This window comes from Hyla sarda, chromosome 5 (assembly GCF_029499605.1).
Source record: "Hyla sarda isolate aHylSar1 chromosome 5, aHylSar1.hap1, whole genome shotgun sequence".
Taxonomy (NCBI): domain Eukaryota; kingdom Metazoa; phylum Chordata; class Amphibia; order Anura; family Hylidae; genus Hyla; species Hyla sarda.
Window position 1 is genome coordinate 203,207,265 of NC_079193.1, and position 15,035 is coordinate 203,222,299.

Genomic DNA, 15,035 nt, shown 5'->3' on the forward strand with positions numbered 1-15,035 from the left:
CGGAAGGATGAGGAGACCATATTGCGGCTGAATGACACAGCCTGGAGTTTGCGGCAGCATGAGAAAAACATATAGTGGGTGAATGACACAGCCTGGAGGTGGGGGAAGCATGATGTGACCATATGGTGACAGTATGAGACAGTTTGGAGCTGGCATCAGCATGAGGAGAACATATGGTGGCAGAATGAGACATCCTGGAAGTGGCAGCATCAGTATTCATGAAAGTGACCCTGTGAAAGAGTGGTGCGGTCGGTGGCAATACCAGTACCCGGTGATGAAGGTGGGTATAAAAAGGATAACTTGGCATCATATGTGTGGCATCAGGCAGGTGGCAGGATCAGAATAGTAGCTGAGGATGATAGGTAGAAGCAAACGGTCTCTTTTGTAAAAGTGTTAGTGTGCACAAGTAAGTATTGAGGATAAGCAGAACGTAAAACATAGCTTTTAATAATATGCTTAGGATAAAATAAATGGACCAAATTTTTTTTTTTTATAAAAAAAAAAGGAAAGGTGTGCAAAAAAACACCATGTGCCAAATACACCACCAAGTATTGATGTGATGCAAAGACCTCTAAAAGGTGGAAGGGAACAACGTATGGTCCATTGTAACCGGTCGGGGTAAAAACTTCCCCTATAAGGCCCTACTCTCGCATTATTAATTCCCTTCTTGGCAAGTGTTACTCGCCCTAAAAAGGGCGGCCCCACACAGGAAACTCTCTCTATTTCCACCTAAGAACCCTGGAAAATGGAAGTGTTTGTAGTGGGAAATAGGCAGAGGTTCCTGTGTGGGGCTGCACTTTTTAGGGCGAGTAACACTTGCCAAGAAGGGAATTAATAATGCGAGAGTAGGGCCTTACAGGGTAAGTTTTTACCCCCACCGGTTACAATGGACCATACATTGTTCTCTTCCACCTTTTAGAGGTCTTTGCATCACATCAATACTTGGTGGTATATGTGGCACATGGTGTTTTTTGCACACCTTTCCTTTTGTTTGATTTCAAAAAAATTTTGGTTACATATATTTTATCCTAAGAAAAGTCAAGTTTTAGCTAATTCATATCCTCAATACTTACTTGTGGTCTGATGCCGAGGGACGCCAATAACTGGGGAGCAGCACCTTAAATATATTTAGCAAAATTCATATTTGAGAAGTGTTGGTGTGGCACCATGGTCAATCTACTCTGATGCATCAGGCATTGGTGGGTGGAAATCCTGGCTGATTCATGCCTGATTCATTTTCACAAAGGTTAATCTTTCTACATTTTTCGTGGACAGACGAGTTCTCCTTGGGGTTACTATGGCCCAAGTCGCACTAAACACCTGCTCTGATGGCACACTACTGGCCGGGCAGGACAGCTTATCCAGGGCAAACTCTGCTAGTTGTGGCCACAAATCAAGTTTAGCTACCCAGAAGTCCAGCGGATCTTCAAGGTGTGTTGGCATGGTCAAGTCAAGGTATGCCACCACCTGTTGATTCAGGTCCTGCTCCAGGTCTGCCTGCTGCTGATGAGTTGCTTAACTATGTGGGTGAAGAAAGGTACTCATCAGCGAACGGTAGACTCAGGCTGCTGATGGAGCTGGTACTGCTCCTGCCACCTCACCCCTCCCCAGCAGCCATGGCAGTGGAAGGTGAGCGCAGAGGGCCCCTGAGTCAGACCTGCAAGAGGATGGACGATGGTTCATCGGCCAACTGACTATGTAGGATGTCTCTGTAGTAGGTCAGAATGTCCTCCCTCTCAGTGGGTGTAAAAAAGGCACCCATTTTGTGCCGGTAAGGCACAATAAGGTGGAGAGCCAGAAGTCATCCCGCTACCAAATGGTGACAATTCGGCGGTCACTGTGCAAGCAACTAAGCATGTATCGTGCCATTTGTGCAAGTGACTCGGAGGGACTCCCTGCCTCCATCTCTCCATCACTCCCTGCATACATGTACATCATTACCGGGAAGGTTTTCCTGACCTATGATGTACATGTATCTATATGTCATGCAGATACTGGCCGCTACTCGCGATGGTGACTATCTGATGGCAGAATTTCGCACATAAAAATCCTGAGCAGCACTGTGTGTGTGTCCCGATCATGGGGATCAGGACACACATACTGCTTTGCTAGGAGTCCGCAGTGTCCCTTACCTGTCCCCTTTCCCCCTTCCCCTTCCAGAGCTGCCGACGCTGTCCCCTCTATGTCCGCTTGCATGCTCTACTTCCAGGTGAAGCAAGTACAGTAATTTATTTTTGTAAAGGAGCTGTTTAGTTGTACAACAGCCAGTGTCCTAAACCTGTTACTGCATCTTTTGTGCACTAGACACTAGGAGCAGCTGTTGTACAGAAGTTTAAAAAAATAATAATAATAAAAAAAAAATATATATATATATATATATATATATATATATATATTTATATATGTATACACACATATATATATTCAAAGTTTAATCGTTCCCAAAAAAATTTGATTTTGAACTTTTGTAGAATGGCGTAATCAAGTAAAAGAATGTTTAACAAATGATGCCAGCATAAAGTAGACATGTTGTGGATGTGAATTAATAACTAAATTTATTTGGCATGACTATTTCTCTTACAAGTAGAGAGTTTCAAACATAGAGAAATTAAAATTTACACATTTTTCACAATATTTTAGAGTTTTCACAAAAATCGCTTCATGTCTCAACAAAAATTTACCACTTATATAAAATACAATGTGTCTTGAAAAAACAATCACTTTGCCATGTAAAAGCAGTTCAAAGTTATGACCCTTAAAGAGACACATGTCAGATTTTAAAAAACAAACTGGGTTATGAAGGCCAAAACTAGCTGGGTAATGAAGGGGTTAAAGGAGTACTGCAGCCAAAGAACACTTATACCCTATCTGCAGGTTAGGGGATAAGTTTCAGATTGCGGGGGTCTGACCGCTGGGACCCCCCGCGATCCCTGGTACGGGGCCCCAGAACTGCCGCGGCTTTGCACAGCTAATATGTACGTCGTCAACCTCACTAAGAGGGCGACAGTCATGCCCCCCCCATTAAACTTCAGCTGTATGGGAGAGGAGGGGAACGCTGCATCTCTGCCTCTCCCATAGAGATACATGGAGCAGGCGTGTTGGCCGCCGTGTTTAAGTACAGCAAGTAAGCAAAATGTTTCACATAGACTTACGAAGAAAATGTTTTTCTTACTATAATAAGTAGACAGAAAGATAAAAAAAAATGTTTAATTTTAAATCCTTGTCCTTGGAAACATTTTTGTTCCATATATCTGAATGAGGTTGTGTCTGCTGTATGTACATTTATTTAGCATATTGTTTTCTAAATAGAATATTCCGATCGATAGAATACATCTGCAGGTTATGAACATACACTTAGCTTTCCTTTCACATTTCTGCAATCATAGCTTTTGTAGTTTGCACAGAGGCTATTTTTACAATGAAGTCAGTGAAAGAGAGATTGGAGTAGTGGGACAAAAATGCATCAGTTATTTAATTCATTCAGCAGCTATAAGCACACAGATTCATTTATCTAAAAAGGTCTGTGGTTTGCTTTTATTCTGCTAAGATTCTGCTGTGAGTTATCCTCTTTAATTTACTATGGTTGGAAAACCCAGTAGAGATCTTAAAGGGGTACTCCAGCGCTAAGACATCTGATCCCCTATCCAAATGATAGGGGATAAGATGCCTGATCACGGGGGTCCCGCCGCTGGGGACCCCCGTGATCTTGCATGCAGCACCTCCCTACAATCAGTCCCCGAAGCGTGTTCGCTCCGGGTCTGATTACTGGCGATCACGGGGCCGGAGCATTGTGACGTCACGGCCCCTCCCTCATATGACATCATGCTCCGCCCTCTCAATGCAAGCCTCTGGGAGGGGGCGTGGCAGACATCACAATGCTCTGGCCCCGTGATCGCCAGTAATCAGATCTGGAGCAAACATGCTCTGGGGACTGATTGTAACGGGATGCTGTGTGCAAGATCACGGGGGTCCCCAGCGGCGGGACCACCGCGATCAGGCATCTTATCCACTATCCTTTGGATAGGGGATAAGATGTCTTAGCACCGAAGTACCCCTTTAATGAGCATGTGCTACAGTATGTTAGACAGAGGGTGCAATACACACAAGAGTCTATATACATCTGGAGATAGTCCAGGCAATATCCTTCCTAGTTCTATAAAAAGATGGCATTGGACAGCAATAGAAAATGTATAAGTGAATGTGCAAGAGAGAATATAAGTGAAAGACACAATTGAAAAACTATTTACTGAGATCTTATATCATTACACCGCTGAATTCATTGGACATGTAAATGTAAAGTAAGCCATGACTAGGATTCATCTGTTTTGCTAAAAATTCTACTGAAAGCAATTAGTAGTAATGATCTGTTCCTTTTATTGTTGGTGCAGCTGGTATACACAGTCTTAGTAGTTTTATAATGCTCCTGTCAACAGACTGATCCATATCAATAACTTTAATGCAGAAAAACATAGAACTTAAAACATCATTTTTAAATATCACTGCATCATGCAAATTATACATGACCATCACCAAGGGATAACGAACGTATTGATATCCTACTATGGCAAATTTACTCCAGTAGAAATTATTATCATTTTTTTTTATCAACTGGTGCCAGAAAGTTAAACAGATTTGTAAATTACTTCTACTAAAACATCTCAATCCTTCCAGTACTTATCAGCTGTTGTATGCTCCACAGGAAGGTCTTTTCTCTTTTGAATTTCTTTTCTGTCTGACCACATTGCTCTCTGCTGACACCTCTGTCCAGAGCAGGAGCAAATCGCCATAGCAAACCTCCCCTGCTCTGAACAGTTCCTGACATAGACAGAGGTGTCAGCAGAGAGCACTATGGTCAGAAAGAAAAGTAATTCAAAAAGAAAAGAACTTCCTGTGAAGTATACAGCAGCTGATATGTACTGGAAGGATTAAAAATTTTTTAATAGAAATAATTTACAAACCTGTTTAACTTTCTGGCAAAAGTTGATTTAAAAAAAAAAATTCCACTGGAGTACCCCTTTACGCCAGTTTTTTATTTTTATTTTTTATATATATAATTTTTTTTACTTTTTATTAATGTGAAATAAAACAAAAGATTAACACATTTAGGATTGGTGACCCAACAGAACGAAGATGGCATGTCAGTTATACCTTATAATTAGAGATGAGCGAATCAAATTGGATTAATTCAAATTCGTTCTGAATTTCATGAAAAATTTGATTCTGACCGAATACGAATTTCCATCTGATTCGAAATAATGAATTTCTTCATTCACTCCATTTTGTTATTACTCTAAGGCTAAGATTCCAGAGTTTTTGCAGTAAAAAAATTTATTTAACAAAAAAAAAATTTTCTATACCAAAATTTTTATACATTTTTAAACTGGGACTAATTTATGTGGGTGGCAGGAACCTAAACATTTTGCCAACAATAATAAAAATGTAGAAAGGGGCCATTTAAATGTAAAAATAATATATTTTTTAGAATTCATTTTATTAAACTTTTTATTAGTAATGTATTTTAATAATGTAAATAATCACAGGTAAAGGAATTGTTAGCACCACTCCACCTGTGGGGCTACGTCACTACAGGGCTGGATCCTGTCCGACGATCAGCGGGCACACAGCAGACTATCTGGTGCTCGTGTACAAATAGCAAGGCAATGCAATTCCAATAGAAGACAAATGACACGGCACCCTGGAAACTTCGTGCAATCTGCAGCTTTATTGCTAGGAGTAGGGTACACAATGATGCACAACCAACCATGTTGGTTGTGCATCATCGTGTACCCCGTTCCTAGCAATAAAGCTGCAGATTGCACAAAATTTCCAGGGTGCCGTGTCATTTGTCTTCTATTGGTATTTTAATAATGTGTTTAATAAAGTGTGTGTGTGCTTTAACTTTTTCACTTTTTTTTTTATTTTTTACATTTTTTAAGGCAGTACTACTTTCCCAGCATGGAACAGACTGTTCCATGATGGGAGTAGTAGTACCTGTACTAATAGAAAGATTGCCCCAGGGTCTGACACCCATTGTGATCCTTCTATATAATGTATAGATGCGGGCGGGCGGCCGCTCTTCTGCACGATCCTGCACCATGTTCTGCGATGTAACGTTTTTCACATCACAGATTCCTATTTCCCACAGAGAGTTGTGATTGGTCAGATGGTTCCAGCCAATCACAACTCTCTGCGGGAGATATGAATGATAGGTAGATATATATAGTATATATATATATATAGCAACAGGAGAATACAGCAGCACACTGCTAGCACAAAGATACAGCTAAAACATGAAATGCTTTACAGCTATAGTACAAAAAAGAAAAAATGAAACAGTGAGGTACTTAGCTCACAATTTGGCGGCCAAATAGCTTGGACCATCCCTCCACGGTAAGGTGACATCATTGGGACGGACCCTACACTGTGAATGTGCCTCTGTGCAATCAGTTTAACAGGCATTGCAAGGTCTGAGACGTCCAGCACCTTATACACCCCTAATAGAGGTGGGTGGGGTGCAAAAGCCAACATGGAGGTAGCCACTCCCCCGTATGCATAACACAAACAAGGATAAGTTAGCCAGCACAACTGATACCAAACTACTATATGGACCTGACATACAGGTGCACGCAGCTAGGCTAAATATACAGCAACAGGAGAATACAGCAGCACACTGCTAGCACAAAGATACAGATAAAACATGAAATGCTGTAAAGCTATAGTGCAAAAAATGAAAAAATGAGGTATTTATATATATATATATATATATATATATATATACAGCAGTGCAGGGGATCTCACATTTATAGGGGATCCCACATCTACACATTATATAGGAGGATTGCAACGGGTGTCAGACCACAGGGCAATCTGTCTATTAGTACATGTACTACTACTCCCATCGTGTAACAGTCTGTTCCATGCTAGGAGTAGTGGTACTACCTTAAAAATTTAAAAAATAAAGTAAAAAAAAGTTTAAAAAGTTAAAAACAGATGCACACTTTATTATATTGATTTGCCATGAATTTATTCGTCTCAAAGCGACTACTTTCAAAAAATGTGGCGAATCAGACGAATCCAATTTTTCAAAAATATGCTCATCTCTACTTATAATGTATTGCTTAAAAAAACAGATAACAATTATATTTGCCGACTTTTGATATGAACACTTTGTCCCACAAAAACATGCTCTAGTTTGGCTCTGTATATGGAAAATTAAAAGTGGTATGTCTTTTAAAAAATAAGGAGAAAAGAAGTGAAAAGTTAATTAATACAGCTTAAAGGAGATTTGTAGAACACATTTTTTTAGAATTCCCAGCGCCCGGGCTGCAAAAAGTAACAAAACAAACTTTAACTCACCTTCCGACTTTCCCCCGTTGTGCTATATTGGTGTCTGTGTCCTCTGGTGTCGATCTTCTTCCTGCTTCCAGGGACGATGAGTCATACTGCCCTCAGCATATCGCTAGATGCAGCGATGTCCCGCCTCGGCATATGATAGCCTGGATCCCGCCTTCTCCCTGCTGCCCGGGCTCCTTAGATGACACTGCGCTTAGCCTATCAATTGCCAAGTTGGGACATCGCTGCTCCCGGCGATATGCTGAGCGCAGTATGACTCATCATCCCCAAGAAAGCAGAAAGACCGACACCGAAGGACCGGGACACCGATAACGGCGCGCAACAGGGGAACATCGAAAGGTGAGTTAAAGTTTGCTTTGTTACATTTTGCAGCCCGGGCACAGGGGATTCTGAAAAAAATTGTACTAAAGATCTCATTTAACCCCTTAACAACGCAGGACGTATATTTACGTCCTGCGCCGGCTCCCGCTATATGAAGCGGGATTGCGCCGCGATCCTGCATCATATCGCGTCGGTTCCTGCGCTCATCAGTGGCCGGGACCCGCGGCTAATACCACACATCGCCGATCGTGGCGATGTGCGGTATTAACCCTTTAGAAGCGGCGGTCAAAGCTGACCGTCGCTTCTAAAGTGAAACTGAAAGTGACCCGGCTGCTCAGTCGGGCTGTTCGGGACCGCCGCGGTGAAATCGCGGTGTCCTGAACAGCTGATCGGACAGCGGGAGGGCCCTTACCTGCCTCCTCGGTGTCCGATCGACGAATGACTGCTCCGTGCCTGAAAATAAAAAAGTTATAGGGGTCAGAAGATGACATTTTTAAACGTATAAATTTTCCTGCATGTAGTTATGATTTTTTCCAGAAGTGCGACAAAATCAAACCTATATAAGTTGGGTATCATTTTAACCGTATGGACCTACAGAATAATGATAAGGTGTAATTTTTACCCAAATATGCACTGCATAGAAACGGAAGCCCCCAAAAGTTACAAAATGGCGTTTTTTTTTCCGATTTTGTCGCACAATGATTTTTTTTTTTCGTTTCGCTGTGCATTTTTGGGTAAAATGACTAATGTCACTGCAAAGTAGAATTGGTGACGCAAAAAATAAGCCATAATATGGATTCTTATGTGGAAAATTGAAAGGGTTATGATTTTTAAAAGGTAAGGAAGAAAAAACGAAAGTGCAAAAACGGAAAAACCCTGAGTCCTTAAGGGGTTAAGGTGATCACCACAAAGGAGGATAATATAATAATATTACAGAGGGATCTGGGGGAGCTAGAGGCTTGGGCACAGACGTGGCAAATTAAATTTTATGTAGATAAATGTAAGATTATGCACTTGGGCTGTAAAATAAAAATGTACAATTATGTGTTAGAAATTAAGACATTAGGTAAAACTTCTGTCGAAAAGGTCTTGGGGGTACTGCTGGACAGTTAACTCAGCTTTAGTGATCAGTGCCAGGCAGATGCTGCCAAGGCTAACATGGGATGTATCAAGATAAGGCATATAGGCTTGTGACAGGGACATAGTTTTGCCTCAGACAACATATGGAGTATTGTGTCCAATTTTGGCCACCTGTAAATAAGAAGGACATGGCTGAACTGGAGAGGGTACAGAGGAGGGTGACAAATCTATGGTATGGGAGGATTAAAGTACCAAGACATCTTAGAGGTGATTTGATCACAATGTACAAATATATGAAGGGACAGTAAAGAGATCTTTCTAGTGATCTTTTTATACCTAGGCCGAAAACCATGACAAGGGGACATCCTCTACATCTAGAGGAAAGAGGGTTTCTCCATCATAACAGACAGAGATTCTTCTGTAAGAGCAGTGAGACTATGGAACTCTCTGCCATGTGATGTTGTGAGGTCTGACTCAATAGGCAAGTTCAAGGGGGCCTGGATGTTTTTCTGGAAAAATATAACTAGATTAATGGGGATGGAAAATTGATTTAGGAATTTATTCTGCTATTTCATATTGGAGTCAGGAAAGAATTTTTCCTCTGTCATGGGGTAAATGGCATCAGCCCCACAGATTTTTTTTGCATACCTCTGGATCGACACAGTAGAGTTTTAGGTGGAACTCAATGGACTCTTGTCTTTTTTTCAACCTTACAAACTATGTTACTAAATATGAAAATTGGAAGCATCAGGGTAAGTAGTGAACAAGTAAACAATCAATTACAAAGCTGGAAAAACATATTTGTAGGGTAAAATTGAAAGAAAAAATGGAATTGCACAATTTTGTGGGGCAATTTCTTTTTTGAAGTTTACTATGCTGTAAAACTGACATTTTAACTGTATTCTAGGAGTAAGTATGATTTCAATGGTACCAAATTTAGATATCAAACAACTCTGTACATCACAATACCATATATTTTTATGTTAATTTTTTATGTTTTATTTGTATACTAGCTGAATACCCGGCGTTGCCAGGTTTTTCCTTCCTAATCCTTGTTGGGGAGGAAAATAAAAAAAGGCGGAAGCTTTTGACTTCATATCCTGTCCTCATCTATTGTTGTCATATCCCAACCCCATATTCTGTCCTCACATCCCGACCTCCTATCCTGTCATCATATCTCAACCTTATATCTCGACCTCCTATCCCGACCTCCTATCCCGTCGTCCTATCCAATCCATCTAATCCCAACCTCCTATCTCGAACCTCCTATCCTGACCTCCTATCCCATCCTCCTATCTTGACCTCCTATCTCGTCCTCCTATCCAGTCCATCTATCCCAACCTCCTATCCTGACCTCCTATCCTGACCTCCTATCCCGTCCTCGTATCCCACAACCTCCTATCCCGTCCTCCTATCCCACAACCTCCTATCCCGTCCTCCTATCCCGTCCTCCTATCCCATCCTCCTATCCCGACCTCCTATCCGACCTCCTATCCCGTCCTCCTATCCCGTCTTCATATCCCGTCTTCATATCCCGACCTCCTATCCCATCCTCATATCCCGTCCTCCTATCTCGACCTCATATCCTGACCCGTAATGTATACCAGGTATTGAAATATCTCCAGCCGTATGGAAGTTATGGGGGAAGATACATTTCCCATTGATTTGCATGGGACTTTACACAAAAACCCTGACCCTCACAAATGGGGGTAGTTAAGGGTTAAATTAACTATCCTATATTTTAAGTGGACATATAAGTAACATGTGACCAAGTATTATCGAAATATCTCCAGCCGTTTGGAAGTTATGAAGTAACATATATTTCCCATTGACTTGTATGGTACTTTAAACATAAACCCCGCCCCTGGCAAATGGGGGTGAGTAAGGGTTAAATCCCCTATCCTATGTTAGTTGTTGACATATAAGTAACATGTGTGCCAAGTTTCATGTTAATATCTTTAGCCGTTTGGACGTGATGCTAGAACATACACACATACATACACACACACACACACACGTTGAGTTTTATATATATATATATATATATATATATATATATATATATATATATATATATATATATAGATTGGGAAAAGATTATACATTTCTTAGGGGAAGGGAATTTTTTTCTATATATTTTTAATTTTACTTTTTCTTTTTTCACTTTTTTTTCCCACTTCCACACTTTTTTTCCCCACTACAATAGGCTCCCTCCAGGGGTGTATTAAAAGTAATAAGTCGACTGCTTATAATAAATTAATGTAATGCTATTGCATGACATTGATCTATCATATTGAAACTTTGTTACAGCTTGTCTTTTGCAGGCTGTAGCAATAATCACGGAGCCCGGGGGTGGGGGGGCTTAATGGGCCCAATAGACACCAAGGATGTGCAGCATTTACAGTTTAAATTCTGCCATTGCCATTGATCGCCATATCTAAACAGTTAAATGACAGACATTGGCATGATTTCCAATGACCATTGTTATTGGCAGATGACAGCAGCTGAAGCCTTCTGCCAGTTATGATGTGAGCCTGACTACTGAGCCCATGCCATACTTCCTCACCTGACTCATGATGTACATGAACATCATGGGTTGGGAAGAGGTTAAAGGGGTATTCCAGGAAAAAACTTTTATATATATATATATATATATATATATATATATCAACTGGCTCCAGAAAGTTAAACAGATTTGTAAATTACTTCTATTAAAAATTCTTAATCCTTTCAGTACTTATGAGCTTCTGAAGTTAAGTTTGTTCTTTTCTGTCTAAATCCTCTCTGAAGACACCTGTCTCGGGAAATGCCCATTTTAAAAGAGGTTTACTATGGGGATTTACTTCTAAACTGGGCGTTTCCCGAGACAGGTGTAATCAGAGAGGATTTAGACAGAAAAGGATAACCTTAACTTCAGAAGCTCATAAGTACTTAAAGGATTAAGATTTTTTAATAGAAGTAATTTACAAATCTGTTTAACTTTCTGGAGCCAGTTGATATATAAAAAAAAGTTTTTTCCTGGAATACCACTTTAATGCTGATTATGATAGAAGGATGTCAGAACTCACAGTACTTTGCAGGATGCTGTGTATCGGGTTGTGTACCAGCAGACCAGCCAGAATGCCCATGTTGATCCCCTGCACCTTTAAAGTGTACCTGTTGTCAACAAAAACTTTTTATATAATGTAGATAAGACCATTATTTGAATATTTGTAATATACATTGGTTAAAAATATGTATATTTTTGTCCCTACAGCTATTGCCTGTGTGTCTCTATGAGGAGTCCAAATACAGGAAGCGAGGGGGGACAAGCAGGGCTCTGTGCACTAAGAAAAAGCAGGATAGTGTGCACTGAGGCTCTATAACGTGCTCCTGGATGATTGACAAGCCAGGAGTCTGCACAGATCCCTGCTTGTCCCGCCCTCACTTCCTGTATTTGGACTCCTCATAGAGACCCACAGGCAATAGCTGCAGGGACAGCATTTTTTTCACCCAAAACATACACAATTTTTTACCAATGTATATTGCAAATATGCATATAATGGTATTATCTACATTACATAAAAAGTTTTGTTGACAACAGGTACACTTTAACATATTGTGGCTTTGTCTATTGTCAATATTAGCATAAATTTGTGTTTGGCATTGTATTGTGACTTATGTAAATGTTAACCTTTTCACATGTTTCCATCAAATTCAGACACCTACAGTTCAGCTTGAGAGCCATGCATATCTCAATACTTAATCTAAAATCTTTAGCCATTGCCCTTAAGGATTAAATCAGCCAAGTCATGAGACATGAATAATTAGCAGAACTATTCTATACTTTTATGTTTATGCTGGTAAAACTAACAGAAGAAGTCTAATACTAATAATCTTAATAATATCAGTTTTATGTGTTCCCAACACTTATTTTTTCTATTTTGGCTATTACTTGAGAAATGATGTGGTCTTTGCTCCTAGTGCTTTTGAAATAGATCCCGGTTGTACCCAGTAAAGATCGGCCCCATACATGATAGAAATATGCCACTGCAATGTAAGCCTTGGTGGTATTTCCAAAAGTAAAAATACAGGATAGGGTCCTTTTTGTTGCAGACAGGATCAGGATAATCCTTGACTGGAAAATTGTGATAATCTAATTAAACAAGGACATTTCAGTTATTATCTATTTTGTTGTAGCAGAACATTATTTTGAAGTTAACCATTACTCATAGAAAGCAAACACAATTCAGAGTGAATTATTTTCAGGGTAGTTTAGTAAGTATACTTATTTTTCTATGGTTGCAAGTGTTTCATTATTATTAGTACCCGAGCTCCAGGCCTCTGCACCTCTTTGTCCTAGAGGGCCCCATTCATCTTCCCTTAGAGGGGTACTCCAGTGATAAAGAAGTGTAAAATGAATGTATTCAAATCAACTGGTGCCAGCAAGGTTTACAGATTTGTAAATTACTTCTATTTAAAAATCAAAATTTTTCCAGTAATTATCAGCTGCTGTATACTACAGAGGAAGTTGCGTAGTTCTTTCCAGTCTGACCACAGTGCTCTATGCTGACACCTCTGTCCATATCAGGAACTGTCCAGAGTAGAAGCAAATCCCCATAGCAAACCCCTCCTGCTCCAGACAGTTCCTAACAGGGACAGAGGTGGCAGCATAGAGCACTGTGGTCAGACTGGAAAGAACTACCCATATTCCTCTGGAACATACAGAAGCTGATAAGTACTGGAAGGATTAAGATTTTTAAATAGAAGTAATTTACAAATTTGTGTAACTTTCCGGTACCAGTTGATTTGAATTTTTTTTTTCCAGCTGAGTATCCCTTTAACCTCTTAAGGACCCATGACGTACTGGTACGTCATGAGTCCTCTCCCGGTCTATAACGCGGGGGCCACGGTGGGTTGGGCCAGGCCAGGTGTCTAATAGTGCGCAGCCGTGCGCTATTAACCCTTTAGACGCGGCGTTGAAAGTTGAACAAGACGTCTAAAGTGAAAGTAAAATAATGCCGTTTAGCTCAGGGAGCTGTTCGGGATAGCCGCGGCAAAATCGTGGCATCCCGAACAGCTGTGAGACACGAGGAGGGTCTCCTACCTTGCCTCCTGGTGTCCGATCGCCGAATGACTGCTCAGTGCCTGAGATCCAGCCATGAGGAGAAACCACTGATCAATGTAAAAAATCAGTGTGTGCTGTGTTATAGCTCCTATGGGAGCTATCACATTCCGGAAAAAAAAGTGAAAAAAAAAGTGAAAAATAAGTGAATAAAGATCATTTAACCCCTCCCCTAATAAAAGTTTGAATCACACACCTTTTCCCATTTAACCTTTTAAGGATGCCGGGCGTATGCATACGCCCTGCATCCCGAGTCCTTAAGGACGTGGGGCGTATGCATACGCCCGTGGGAATTCCAGTCCCCGCTGCTAGCCGGTTGGGGACCGGACCAAGATGCCTGCTGAAATCATTCAGCAGGCATCCCGGCACATCGCTGAGGGGGGTCCTGAAACCCCCTCATGTCGGCGATCGCAGAAAATCGCATGTCAATTCAGACATGCAATTTTCTGCTATTCCGGGCTGATCGGGTCTCTGGTGACCCGATCACCCGGAAAATAGGGATGATCGGAGCTGTCAGTGACAGCCCTGATCATCCTGAGGGATAGGAGCGAGGTCGTAGTGCTGCGATCTCCTCCTATCCCCTGCCATTGATCAGAACTGATTCTGACCAATGGCAGGGCAGGACAGGGGGTTGCCATGGCAACCCCCCATTCTGCCCACCCCTGGATGTCAAGGGGAACGTGGGGAGAAGATGGAGGCTGGTACCTGGAGGAGAAGATGCCTGGGGACCCCCGATCGTCGCTGGAGACTGTTGGATCCTGGCTCAGGTAGGGAATCCACGTTGGTGGTGGGGGGGGGAATGAAAGTGAAAGTAAAGTGATCTTTACTGTGGCAACCACTAGGAATGCCAAACTGCAACTCCCAGCATGCCCAGACGGCCAAAGGCTGTCTGGGCATGCTGGGAGTTGTAGTTTTGCAACATCTGGAGGGTCACAGTTTGGAGACCACTGTTAGTTACAGTGATGCCCAAACGTTAGCCCTCCAGCTGTTGCCAAACTACAACTCTCAGCATGCCTAGGCTGCCCAGGCATGCTGGGAGTTGTAGTTCTGTAACATCTGTCCCTTCAGATTTTGCAATTTTCATGAAATTTTGAAAATTGCTGCTATACTCTGAAGCCCTCTAATTTTTTCAAAAAGCAAAAATATGTCAATTTTATGATGCCAACATAAAAGTGGA